Source organism: Rhea pennata, chromosome Z, assembly GCF_028389875.1.
Source record: "Rhea pennata isolate bPtePen1 chromosome Z, bPtePen1.pri, whole genome shotgun sequence".
In the NCBI taxonomy this organism is placed as follows: Eukaryota; Metazoa; Chordata; class Aves; order Rheiformes; family Rheidae; genus Rhea; species Rhea pennata.
Window position 1 is genome coordinate 50,674,305 of NC_084702.1, and position 12,721 is coordinate 50,687,025.

Sequence of the window (12,721 nt, forward strand, 5' to 3'; positions counted from 1 at the left end):
GCTAGCACAAGACTGATTTAACAGTTTGCCAGGTTCCTGAAGCACCCACTCTGCATGAAGCCTGAACTAAAGAAAGGCAGAGCAGCTGCAAAATGAGGCACTATTCCATTGCAGAGATACACTAAGCCATTTTGCTACTGTACAAACATTTTGACCATAAAAATAAATGATCTAAATTGTGAAACTGTAGCTAGCCTGCTGTCAAGTTAAATAAACAATGAAGCAATCCAGAGACTCCAACTGCAATTGTTGTTTCATGACCTAAGCTTTTCAAAAGACCACTTCTAGTGTATTCGAGTACTCAATGAAGAGAGTATTTTAATAAAATAAGTTTCTGTGTTTATCACACACCATTTGGTTATAGTTAGGGCCCTGTGTGATTCTGTGGCAATTAAATTGCCAAAGAATCCACCCACTGCTACAGACACACGCTGCAGGATGCAGACTGTCATTTTTAAAACTAAAGTATTTTTTTAGCCTTTAGCGGCAAAGAAAATCTTCCAGATGTGAACTGAATATAAAGTCAAGCAGAGATACCTGCCCAGGTTTACAGTCAGCCTAACACAATGGCTGTAATAGGCATGAACTGCCCCCTTGATTTTAATTGTCTATTAAACCAGAAAACTTGATAGCCATCATTTAAATGGTCAGTGATGCTCAATATTTCACAGCTGCTTAATATCATAATCTCTGCATCCCAGACCATCTTCCTGTTATTCCCATGTTCAACAAATTTGAGTTTCCCCATGTCTACTACCCAAAACTTCTGGTTTTCATGCTGACAACTCTTGGTACCAATATTGCATCCTGCAACTCACTTAAAAGTGAAAAATTAAAGCTGCCATAAAACAAATCAGGATGCAATATAAGATTAAATGCCATGCAATCCAGATTTCATTGTAACATTTTGGTAAAGACTTTTTTTTTTTTTTTTAATTTACCTGCTGCAATGCCTGAATTCCCAGGCACTGAATTCAGGCACTGCTGCAGGATTTAGGTCCAGTGAGCTGATTCAAGTCCATATGTAAAACAGTTATTATGTTGTGCTATTGTGATTTTATCCAATTCAAAACCTGCATGCTTTATTGACATTTCACAGACTATAGTATATAAACACAAAAGTAACATAAGATCCAGGACCTCAGCTGGTGTAAATTAGTGTCTCTTCAGCAGGAATAATGCCAGTTGTCTTGGCTGAGGATTGGTGCATTGAAAATAACTGGGAAAAAACAGACGTAATTGTGCATAATGTTTCCTATTAGTAATCTTACGTTCAAACATTCTCAAAGAGATGAGAGACTGTCTCCTTGTCCTCACCAAAAAAAAAAAAAAAAAAAAAAAAAAAAAAAGAGGTTCCTTAGTCAGCTATGAAAATCACTATTGTCCAGTCAGGGGCATTGTCCTGTTCATTGCTTTGGGGACAGAAATTGCTACCCATCAACCATGAGCATGACATTATGAAGAGGCAGGGAGCTGATCTTGGCCAGGGTGCATCCCTCCCTTGGCAAGGTGAAGTTCCTGCACTATTTCCCTGGCACAGCTGTGTAAACAGGTATGCTTTAGATCTGATTTATTTCACCATAGCTTTAGGAAGAAGTTAGGGAATGAAACTTTGGACAACTGTCAAAAGAAAAACTTTAGCTTAAAAAAATTGGTTTTAGCATTTAAGAATAAAAACTTTATTCACTGTAAAGCAGTTCTTCATGCTGGCTTTACTTCCAGAAAACAAATTCAAATCATTGACAAAAGTGGCAAAAGCACTACTGTTCACAGAACACTATGAATACAACAGGAATAGTTCTGGTTTCTGTTGAAGATTTTGACTTTTTTGCAGCTAAGTTTTTTCAGAGGCAAAATAGCTTTTATTTGAAGACATGCAACATGATATTTCAAAAAAAAAGGAAATTATGAACTGCTTTTAAACATATTTAGTAAAATCTCATTCAAGGCAATCTGGAGAAAATACAGGACTTGGGCTCACTTCACATAGTTTTGAGTACATGTATTGGCTAAATGGTGATATTTTACTGGGATGGTGGAATTTTCAGGACTAGCAGTTTTCATTTGAAAATGGACAACAGATACACATGACTAGAAGGTTACAGATTGATCTCATGGTTTTATTGCTTAAAGTAAGCTGGCTTAAACTAGCAGGATGACCTAGAAAAGAATTGCTTTAAAGAAAGAATTGCTTTAACCTGCAAATTCTTTCTCAAAAGACAGAATTTACAAATTCTGTCAGCTGAGATTCTATTGAGCTGAGATTTTGGTCTCAGCTTTATTTTCCCAACAACATTCTAACTCCATTTCTCAACCACCTACACTGACAGCCTTTGCTCAGAACCTCTACAGGAGGAAGCTAAGCTGAAGTTCTTTCTTTTCTGAAAAGGATGTTCTATTGTATGTCATACCCTGTGATCTCAGGGAGAGATAATAAATCCCTGAAGCTCTATAGCTATAGTTACATTGCTTTGGTTGTTCTAGCTTTGCATTTGCAAATGGCCAAGTGGTTCAAATCAGTCACTCTTATCATCTGTAAATCACTAATTTATTTGTGATATGGAGTGGATGAGTCCAAGCCATACTTCAGCAGATCCAATTTGTACTTGCTAGCTTTCCTCGCATCTCACTGCCCCTCATAGGTCTCTGCTAGGAGTCATGTCAAGTGATCACCCTGGCCCAGGGAGAAATCATGACTCTGTTGTGCCATCTAGCATGCAGATGGGCAAGATGGATAAAACATGTAACCAGGAGCAGAAGGCCCACTTCAGGCATGGCTGATCTTTATTCTTGTCACTGTAGGCTATAAGCCTTCCACCAAGAATAAGACTACACATTTTATCCAGATCATGAAATTCCTGAATTTTCTTGATGACGGAATGACACTGCCATCCACATATGTCATGATCAACAAAATGGGTCCAGGAGCTTCCTGTGTGAAGAGCCACCTTTTAATGCTCTGTCCTGGGAGGTGGCACCCTCTTTGCAAGGCAACCTCAAGGACCTAGTACAAAGGGAGTAATCTTCATCACCTGCAGACATTTTAATTCTTTTATCAGGCATTATCTAGCTCTTTTAATCATGAGCATTAATGCAGTATACACTGAAGACATGCATTACATCAGTTTTTGAGAAATTCAGCCCTTTTTTATGCTGCATCAAGTCAGTTCTCTTTCCAAACTGCAAAAGGGAACCGCAACAGTCAGCCTATCAATACGCATTGTGGGCATGCCCTTCTGCCTTGGAACACTTACTTACACTTTAACCAGTTCTTCAAATGCAGAATCAGTTGTGCCAGTAATTCCTTCAGGAATACAAAATATTCTGTTTCAGAAAAAACAAAAACAAAACAAAAAAAAACCCACTCACAAATAGCAAAATTCTTTAGTGCATGAAACAAAATCTCCTGATGATGCTCACCTACAGGAACTTCATTCTAGAGGTTTCCACAACTGCCTGACTGAAATGAGAAACTACAAGTGAAAGCAAACATGCCCACTGTTTCTCTTTTCTTTTGTCCTTTTTGTTGAGCAACTATCTCTCCAAAATCAATTCTTTCACCTAGACTCCTGAAGTTCCCTCTAGCCTAGTGGGGATGTGCAGCCATAACACACACACACACACACCTTTTTTTTCTTTTTCATGAAGCGATCCTACAGCTAAGGGCTGCAGTCATGCTTGGAAAAAGATGATCTGAGGACTCTTAACAAAATGTGTCCCCATCAAAAAACCCAAAGCCTTGACATTCTTCCCTAGATTCTCTATGTGTAATCTCCTCCACTGCATTTCTATGAAAACACTGCAAGGCAAGAACATGTTTTCCACTTTTCATATATAATCTTAAGCTGAACTCCTCCACAAACAGACTGTTTTTGTGGACCATTACTAGGAAAGGTGATCTAGGCAGATACATTTTGACTTGTACAACTGCAAGCATTAAGAAAGAAAGAAAGGAAGAAGCTGTCAAGAGTCCTGAGCACACTAAGGGTCCTTAATGGCCCTGAACAGCCTCACCTGGGCATCTACCCACACCTTCTGCACATGGGTCTAGGCACTCCATTTAAGCTCAGGCCTGAATGCCTTGGTGGCCTGAGCTATATTGTAAATGTAGTAGTCTCAACTTCTGTCTTGGTCTTCTGAGTAGCTCCTAGGCCTATGCTGTAAGCTTTCTCCTAAATGGACCCCTTGGTCCAGTTGTAGCCTTGTTGCAGTCTTGTTTTTGGCCCTATCATCAGGATGGACTGTACACCCATGTTGTTGCTTTGTCTCCAGTTCTGTCTCTGGCCTTATCTCGTACTACTTTTGACTGGGCTGTCTGGATTGGCCCTAGACTTGACTATTTGAGCTTGTCTGGGATTGTCAGTGGACCTTGTTACCAGCCCCCTGATCTGCCTGCTGTGTTCAGATGCTGTGAGACCATGCCCTGGTTGGTGAAGGTGCTGTCTGCACTGTGGTCATTCTCTACGTGTCCCCTGCCTTGTGGAGCAGCCAGCCCTTGCAGCTCCCTGACAGAAATAAACTTGCATGCGATGCGAAAAAAACTAACTGCTAGGTGAGTTCCTCTTCTGTCTTCCTCCAACTGGTAGCCAGGCTGAGAGCACAAAGATACTTGAACCAAGAAAATGTATCTCTAAGGAAACAGAAGCTGATGTACCAAACATGCAGAAGTATGCCAACTCTTCTTGCAGTGGAGTTATTACTCCTAATGCTGACCTCAGGCTAAATTCATGTGATATGCTACTATAGCTGCTCAGTAATGATTACCTAAAAAATTTGAGATCCTTTCCTATCCAATTTGGGATACGACCTGGCATATCTACTATGTGTATATATGCCTCTATTATGGTTTTACCTATCAATGATTTTACCTTCTCAGAAGGTGCACAGAGAAGTATTGTGAAAAACTTTACTAACATTATTAAATTGACTGTTAAATCATTCCTGTGAGATCAGAACTATTTATGGTTACAAATGTAATGAGCTAAAAGCAGTAACTGCCTCTTCCTGGGTATGGGAGAAAAAGAGAAGCGGTCTTCCTTCTTTCATAGCCAGTCATCTTATGACACATCTCAGCTGAACTTCTTAGACAGCTTCCCTTGAAGTGTTTTGTATGAAGTAAGAATCCATATAATTATAAAAGAATGTGCACTTTCAGATTTGTTTTGTTAACTTTTGCTTTTAAAAAATAAAAGCACACTAATACTGCATTACCAGACTATGACAACAACAATAGTGAGCTAAGTAAAACCAAAGACCAACAATGTCATCCAAAGAATATGTACTGAGTTGCAGGCGGAGGAAGGGAAGGGAACCAGGTCTCTTTTTTGGTTAATAATAGTCTTCATCCTGGAGCATAAGACATTCCCATAAAGGCTAATTAGAGCAGATCATTATATACTTACCTCCTCAGAAGGCTGGAAGTGTTAATGACTGAGCAACACTAAACATGTATTTGCCCCAAGTAAAGACATCAAATGACCATATGGGATGATCCTAATAAGCCCCTCAAGTTTCCATTTTACATGTCTTATTTAATACATTTAAACTGTTGTAAATACTATTATAATCACTCCAGCTTCATGGCAGCTGATGTGCAATACATGTTTGAGAGGATGGTATCAATTAACTATGTTATCTATAACGCCATGCCTGCAATTACTACTACTTCACAACTTGTCATTAATGCATTTGACGGGGTTTTTCCAAAGTAACATTTATTTAGAGGTTAATCAAAATTCCTAAGACTGCCATTTATTATAATCTGATTTTGGATAATTGTCCAAATCAGCTCTTAGAGGCTCTTAGAGGCAGCAGTTTTGTCTCAGTCTCAGTGAATATAGTATGTTAATGCCAAAAAACAACAGAGGACTAGAATAACATTTATGTACATTTAAGTGTCTGTTGCACAACTCAGTTCCTAAGGATACATGAATTCTATCAGAAAATTTTCTCTCTGCTACTTAGAAGATTGGACAATGCTTACAGCAACATTAAGGGCTGGGAGGGTGGGACAAAGAGAAAGTCAAAGGGAAGCTTGTTCCTTGTATTATTCCAAGGACTAGATAAAAAGAAAGTGGAAGAGGGAGAGGGAGAGGAGAAAGAGAAACAACCTATGCATTCATCTTTTTGTATTAGAAATTGAGGGTAAGCACATTTGAAGGACCAGCAGCTGACCCACCTGTTTGTACAAAAGGCAAAATATACACAATTGAGCATATGCCTTACTAAATCCTCAGATTCTCTAAGAAAAGAATGCCCAGTGCCTAACATATCAGGAGTATCAAAATCAGTTGCCATGCAGCTATAATTTGGCTCTTTGCATATAGTCATGCCAATAGTTTTTAATCACTTCCTCTTCCTTTTTGGTGCCAGATTCCCAGCTGAAGTCTCAAACAAGCATACATGACCTGGTATTTTCTTGGTGAATTTATCTTTGGCAGATATGGTATTTAGTCAGATTTCAGATACATCCTTAAGACCATCCCTGATAAACTTACTTCATTATGCCAAACTCTGTAGGTGTTAGAGATTTTCAGCAAAACTATTAAATGTTTTTAGCGTATGTAAACTTCTCCTACTTCTCCTACTGTTAATTGCAAGTGATTGTTGAACCCAAAACAAAAACTTTCCAGCTTAGTGGTTGAAATCTGGCAACTTACAATTAAAAACACCTCAGTGAGAAATATCAGGCAGCCTTATATGTGGCTGTGGTACCAGTCCACCTAAAATAATACTTTTCAAATCAAGTATTCATATAATATGTAAGGACATACTTAAAAAAAACAGGAGGTCCATTTACTTGTTTATGTTTTGTTGATACATCAGGACAGATGTAAAACAGGTCTCATGTATTGAACAGAACATATTTATAAAACTGGAGCTTACATGAGTTTGGGAGACAATAGCAGAACACAAAAAATGGTTTGCAAGTATAGGTGTTAAATTATTTTTTGCTTGAAACTAGGAACATTAAGTGAAACCCTTTATTCCACCAAACCTTTCCAATGTTTATTCTAAATATTCCTTTTCAAATAATTAATTTGACAATATACCACATTGCTGATTTGCACTACGCTTTAGTTCTAAAAACTTGTAACATTTTGGGTTTTTTTTGTTTTTGCTCTTAGACACACTCTATTTATGAATCACTCTATCATATTTATATTTTAATTCTTGGGCAACTCCACTGGCAGTTAATATGTAAAACAGTTATAGAAAACAGCAGATCAGTTTGCAATAAGTCATACTTTGGAAGAGAAGGTCACTATTAATTTATTATTACTTTAAAATAGCTTATAATCAGTGCATCTATTCTGCTGTAAATATTACTGGGAAAGTCCTCTCCCTTCTCTATTGACACTACCCTGGAGAGCATTTAAATTAATGGCAGGTTCATACCTGAATTCCCATATAACCTTTTTTTTTCCTTTTTTTTTTCTTTTTTTTTAACTTGGACAGAATCTGATAAGATAGTAAGATAGAAGTTGCTCTGAGTTACATATTTGTAGTTCCTGGAATAGGTCTTCTTATTGAGTCAGTCTGTTTATATATGAATGTTTAATGTTTATATATGAACTTTATGTGACAGAGGCAGTACTATATACTGCACTGAACTGCACAGAGGCTACTGTGCGTGAAAGGTTAAGTTTGGGCCCTACCATGTCACCTGTTCTCTTCCTGCTTTAATGCTTTGCATAATAGACAAGCACATTGTCTACCTAGTATTATTGTATGTGTATGTACAATATTATGTAATATTGTAAAAATTACTTCCTCTGCCTAAATTAGAAATTCTTCACACAGCTTCTTTCAAAGAAAATCAAGAAATAGGGAAATTTATTGTGCATGTATATATGTGTGTACACCTTTCTTAGGCACAGTATTTCAGCAGAACTGGCAACCCACTGCAAGATCACATTTTTTTCCCATGCATCTGCCTATGCTTCCCTGTCACTGGTTAAATTTTCCTTTTAGAAAAGTTCCTTTCTTTTTAAGTCATTCAAAGTAGAAAAGTAGAGGACTGTATCCCAAATGCCTACGTTTTCCCCACTCTGAGAAAGTATCTTCTTCTTTGCCATCAGCTGCTTTTATGCCAGATCTGACTCCCTCCATTTCTGTAACATTGCATGCACCTCCCTTTGGCTACCAGCCACTGCCTCAAACAAAATTCTTCCCACATAAACACTCTTTTCCTTCTCAGTCCTCCCCTACCTCCTTCCTCATTCTGTATTAACTACTCCATTCTCTTTCCTCAGTTATGGACCTTCATATTTCTGAGTTTTATATCCTTTACAGTTGTAGCTAGTTTCCTAGTGTTCTTTCCTTTTTTAATGTCCCTGAAATTTGCCTCCTTCATCACTGCCAACATCCACTTAAATGGACAGACATCTCACCGTAACTATCCTAACCTTGCACAACACCCTCCTCCTTCAAGAACAGAATTCCAGCTCTTAGGTATTAGGAAAACCTGCATAACATTGTCTACGCTCTTGCTTGCCCTATGTATGTTTACATTATTCTTGCTTTAGGATGCTACACAAGGATATAGGGAAGGACATGTGCAACTTCAAATATATATGTTTAGTGCTGGGCTTGAAGTTATGCACATATATGAGTGTGTTTATGAACTGGGCATTTCATATTCTATCATATTGCTACTGTAACTCTGTATTTCCCTCCAGCCAATTGTCTGCTCTTGCTAATGGAAGCAGATTCCATACTCCCAGCTTTCTCACCCCCACCTTTGGCTCTTTTTAAGCTCAGTCCACAAGTATGAGACATCGTAATTGTGCACAAGTTCCTCAAGTGCAGGTATTTTTAAGTCAGCCAGGCTTCTAATCTTGTTCTTTTTAGCTGTGTTCGTCTCAGGCCTGGAGGCCAGAAATTTGGGGCCCATCAATTTGGGGCCTTTCTCTCTCTGATGCCTCCAAAATAGCAGGAGGTGCTACCTGGAGAACTCCTTGCCCATATTTTAGTGTGCCTCTGATCCTTAAAAACCTTCAAGTAATTCAGCCCCCGTTTCTCTCCACATACTCCCTGTACCTTTTTCCTATTCTTAAATGTTTTCCACCTTTTCCGTACCACTTATTTGTACTGCCCCATTTGACCTGTAAATTCAATGAGTATGCAATGAGCCTTTATGTTTGTAAGGTGTTGTGCAAATTGATACCACTCTAAAACCAGTCTATAGCAAACTAAAATAGTAATAATAAATTGGGCATATGATGATGATTTAGAGTTGCATAATATGCCCATTATCATACGATCTGTGCATTTTTGTCATAGCTTTTTAGCACCTGAAAAACTGAATTTAGGCCAAATGTTGTATCTCTATTTTACGTGATGGAGAAGGGAGACAGATTTTATCTGCAATATGCTCAGGCTGACTTTCTAGCATTTTGGAAGTGATTCTTTTAACAAATGCTAGAAAAAAGACATCTTGGATTAAAAACCTAAAAATCATAAAGCTGAGAACATACTACTTAGATGAAAATTTATGTGCCCAAATGATACCATTATCTTTTTACCTCATCTCCTTCTTTCCCATGATCTGTGGCTGGGAAGACAGATTTTTGCCCGCTACATAGTGACAAAAGGGCAAATCTTTTCCCCTAATTTCAGTGTGGCAAGATCAAGCCCAGCATGTGTTCAGTGAATGTTTTTGTAGTGTACCTGAGCAATCTCCCATTCAAGCACACAACTGAAAGCTTATTTGTTCAGGATGACAAACAAGGTCAGAGCTTCCTTGTCTACGTCAAGGTGAATTCACAGAGGGCTGAGCTGGGACTAGTGTCTCATTCTACTTCCCAGCAAGTACCCCAGCAACCTTGACCTTGCAGCAAGGATAAGCAGGTGATAGAAAGGAAATGTACAAAATTGTCATGTGTGCTGCATCCTTCCCTCGAGGCTGGAAGTTTCACCTCTCTGATATGCTTAGTTGGCTCAGAGTAAAAGTTCTTGAGAGCAATCACAATCCTAGGTCTCATGTGGCAATCCTGCAGGTCAAATGGGCCAGCCCACAGACAGATTACCTTTCACAGAAAGTCAAACAGGTTCAATTAGCCCACACCAAAATCACAGAACCTAAAACCTTGACACATTTGTATACACACACCTAAACACATGTGGAAGACTGATATGGAGAACCTAGCATGTGAAAAGGTAACAATTTTCATTAGTTAGCGAAGTTTTACACACACTGTCTGCAAATGCTGTCCCAGTCTAATCAGTGGAGAGATCATTTGTGCCATCTGCACTCAGCAGGGACTGGGTTGTTGAGACAAGGTGGCAAATAAAAACAATAACAGGAGTAAATGAAAATAATATGCAGAGATATAAACCTAGCAAATCAAGCCTCTAAACCAGTTGGATTTCAATGAGAACTACTGGATCTTTCTAGACAGATCCAGTTTTTCTGTTTTTCTGATAATGGTTGTAATTAACAAAACATTTTAGTGCTACAACATGGCCTAGGTGGAGAAAATACATTTTCCATCAACAAAATTAAGGTAGAATTAAAAAAAAAGAACTTTAAAGATAATGGATGGTAATCACTTATATTCAGACAATAGGCTGAATTCCTAAACAATTTTGAAATTGAGCCAAGGCAACATTCAAATAATTACATTTGTTCTGCAGTGGATCTTCTTCAGAATTACAATTTTGAAAATAAATGTAGTTTGTTTCTATGCTCCTTTCTCTGCAAATGAATATGGAGATAGAAAATCTCTTTCTTCTGCCAGTTCTCTGGCTTGATTTTCAACTAAGTAGTGAGGCAGGCACATTTAATAGGAAAATTATTATTTTCCATTTGACTTATTTCTATCCTAAGACATCTTTATTTTCAATCTTTTGGTTAGGTTTCAAGCTGACTGTTAAACTGTTAACTTCTATGATCTACTAAACAGACATACAGGTGGCTATATCTGTTTTCAAAAGAAAATAAAAAGTCTGTTTTCTTACTAATTATTTTTCTACTATTTCTTTTTCATGTTCAAAAACACTCTAGCTTTTTGCAATTACAGCAGTGCCTAAGTCTGAACGAAACATGAACTATGATCATTATTTTTCAGACTGTAATGGATCATCAAAAAGTTCAGAACTCTCATTCATTAGGATTTTGAATGTTGTTTTTATCTAAGAATGAGAGATGACGGGACCCTTGAAATTAAACATGTGATTTTATCAAATATGATGAAACCAAAAGAGCTTTATTATGACAGATACAAAACACAAGAACCTGTTCCTCTTACCAAGCTTCCACAAAGCACCTCCTGTATAATTATTAAATAAAAACACTTACTTATTCAGTACTCAGCTTTTAAATCCTGAATAAGAGAAGTACATATTGAGAGAGGTACTTACAACGTTTCCATGGATACAGGATGATGCCAATCAGGTCCATGTTTTTATCTCAAAGGGTGCCCCTGCAGAGACATACAGCTTGGTGAGTGGTTGTTTATACATAGTAAGTAAATAGGAACCTTGTTTATTTTACAAAGAGCTCCTGACCCAGACTCTTTCTCATCACTCTTTTTAAAACGAACATTTTGCTCCTTTGAAGCAGCACATTCTAGTAAAAGACATACTTTTGATGATTTTCCTTAAAGTTCTCTGAGTTCATGACAGTTTTCAAGCAAAAGTGGAGGATCTAGGTATGCTGCGTCTAATCCTGGCAAACCTGTTGACAACTTTTTTTTAACTGTGCAATAGACATACTGATGCAAATTATGTCTTCTATTTCAATCACCAGAAGCCACTTCCAGGAAGTTAAAAAAAAAAAAAAAAAAAAAAAAAGCAATGGGCAGATATAAATGATAAATGCCCTTACCTGAATCCAGTAAGGACAAGAACAGCAAGTTCAGTTTGCTTCACTCTCAGAAGGTTTTCCATTTATTTTAGCTTCCATTTTAAAAGTGGTTGGTTCCTAGATTCCCAAAGCATAAGTGCTATGAACATGTAATTTTGACATCCAGTCTCTCAATACTGCTTGCTTTCTAATTTTGGGAATGAGATTAATACCTCCTATTTGAGAGGTTTTAGTCTTCTAATATTTCTTTGGATAAAAAAGCACAATGAGTTAGTGAAAAGAAAGGCAATCAACTTTAATACTTAACACAGTTTAATAACCTGAATTGAAATATGTGTGTGCTGTATTTCCATTAAAAAAGTTTCCTTCCAGACACAATTAATAGAACAAAAACTTGTCTTGTTCGGAGATTATTCTTGGAATGTAATTTTAGTGTCTATGTAAAGGAGGAAAATTTTTTGCCATATGAGAGCAATTTTGCCTCTTCCTTTCTCAAAGAAGTGATTTCTGGTTAAGAGGGCTGATTCGCTATTTTCCACTCGAACTCGCAGAGTTTGCTGGGGGGGACAGGATGGGACGGGACGGGAATTCTGTGTTCGCTCGCCAGCGCTGACAAAGGTCTGCTTGTCCGTGATACCTTCCACAGCTAAATTTACTTCGGAGCGACAGCGGCAGGTGCACCCCGGCCTGCCAGACACTTGCGCGCCCGCATCACGCAGCCTACAGGTCAACGACTAAAGGAGAAAAAGCCTCGGGCTGCGGAGTAGAGGGTGAGTGAGGCAAACACAACCCAAACTGGGGGGTTTCTCTTCAAAGCCAGCTGGTCTGGCTTTATTCTACAGGAATTTTTTTTACCTGTCAGTTTGATCAACGAAGCCCTCAGCAGGTGCTGACGGGTACAACTTCCTGGAG

The 12,721-nt window shown here is 38.1% G+C and overlaps 1 long non-coding RNA gene across 5 annotated transcripts in view; it reads right to left on the reverse strand.

Annotated features, from left to right (window-relative positions):
* Positions 1-12,721, reverse strand: part of LOC134153413 (uncharacterized) — a 59,535-nt gene extending 46,814 nt beyond the window's left edge. For all 5 annotated transcript variants that reach the window (XR_009961159.1, XR_009961158.1, XR_009961157.1 and 2 more), the window contains exons 1-3: positions 12,665-12,721; positions 11,831-11,926; positions 11,365-11,426 (exon numbers count right to left, since the gene is read on the reverse strand). This is a non-coding gene — a long non-coding RNA (uncharacterized LOC134153413). The remainder of the gene's footprint in view (positions 1-11,364; positions 11,427-11,830; positions 11,927-12,664) is intronic.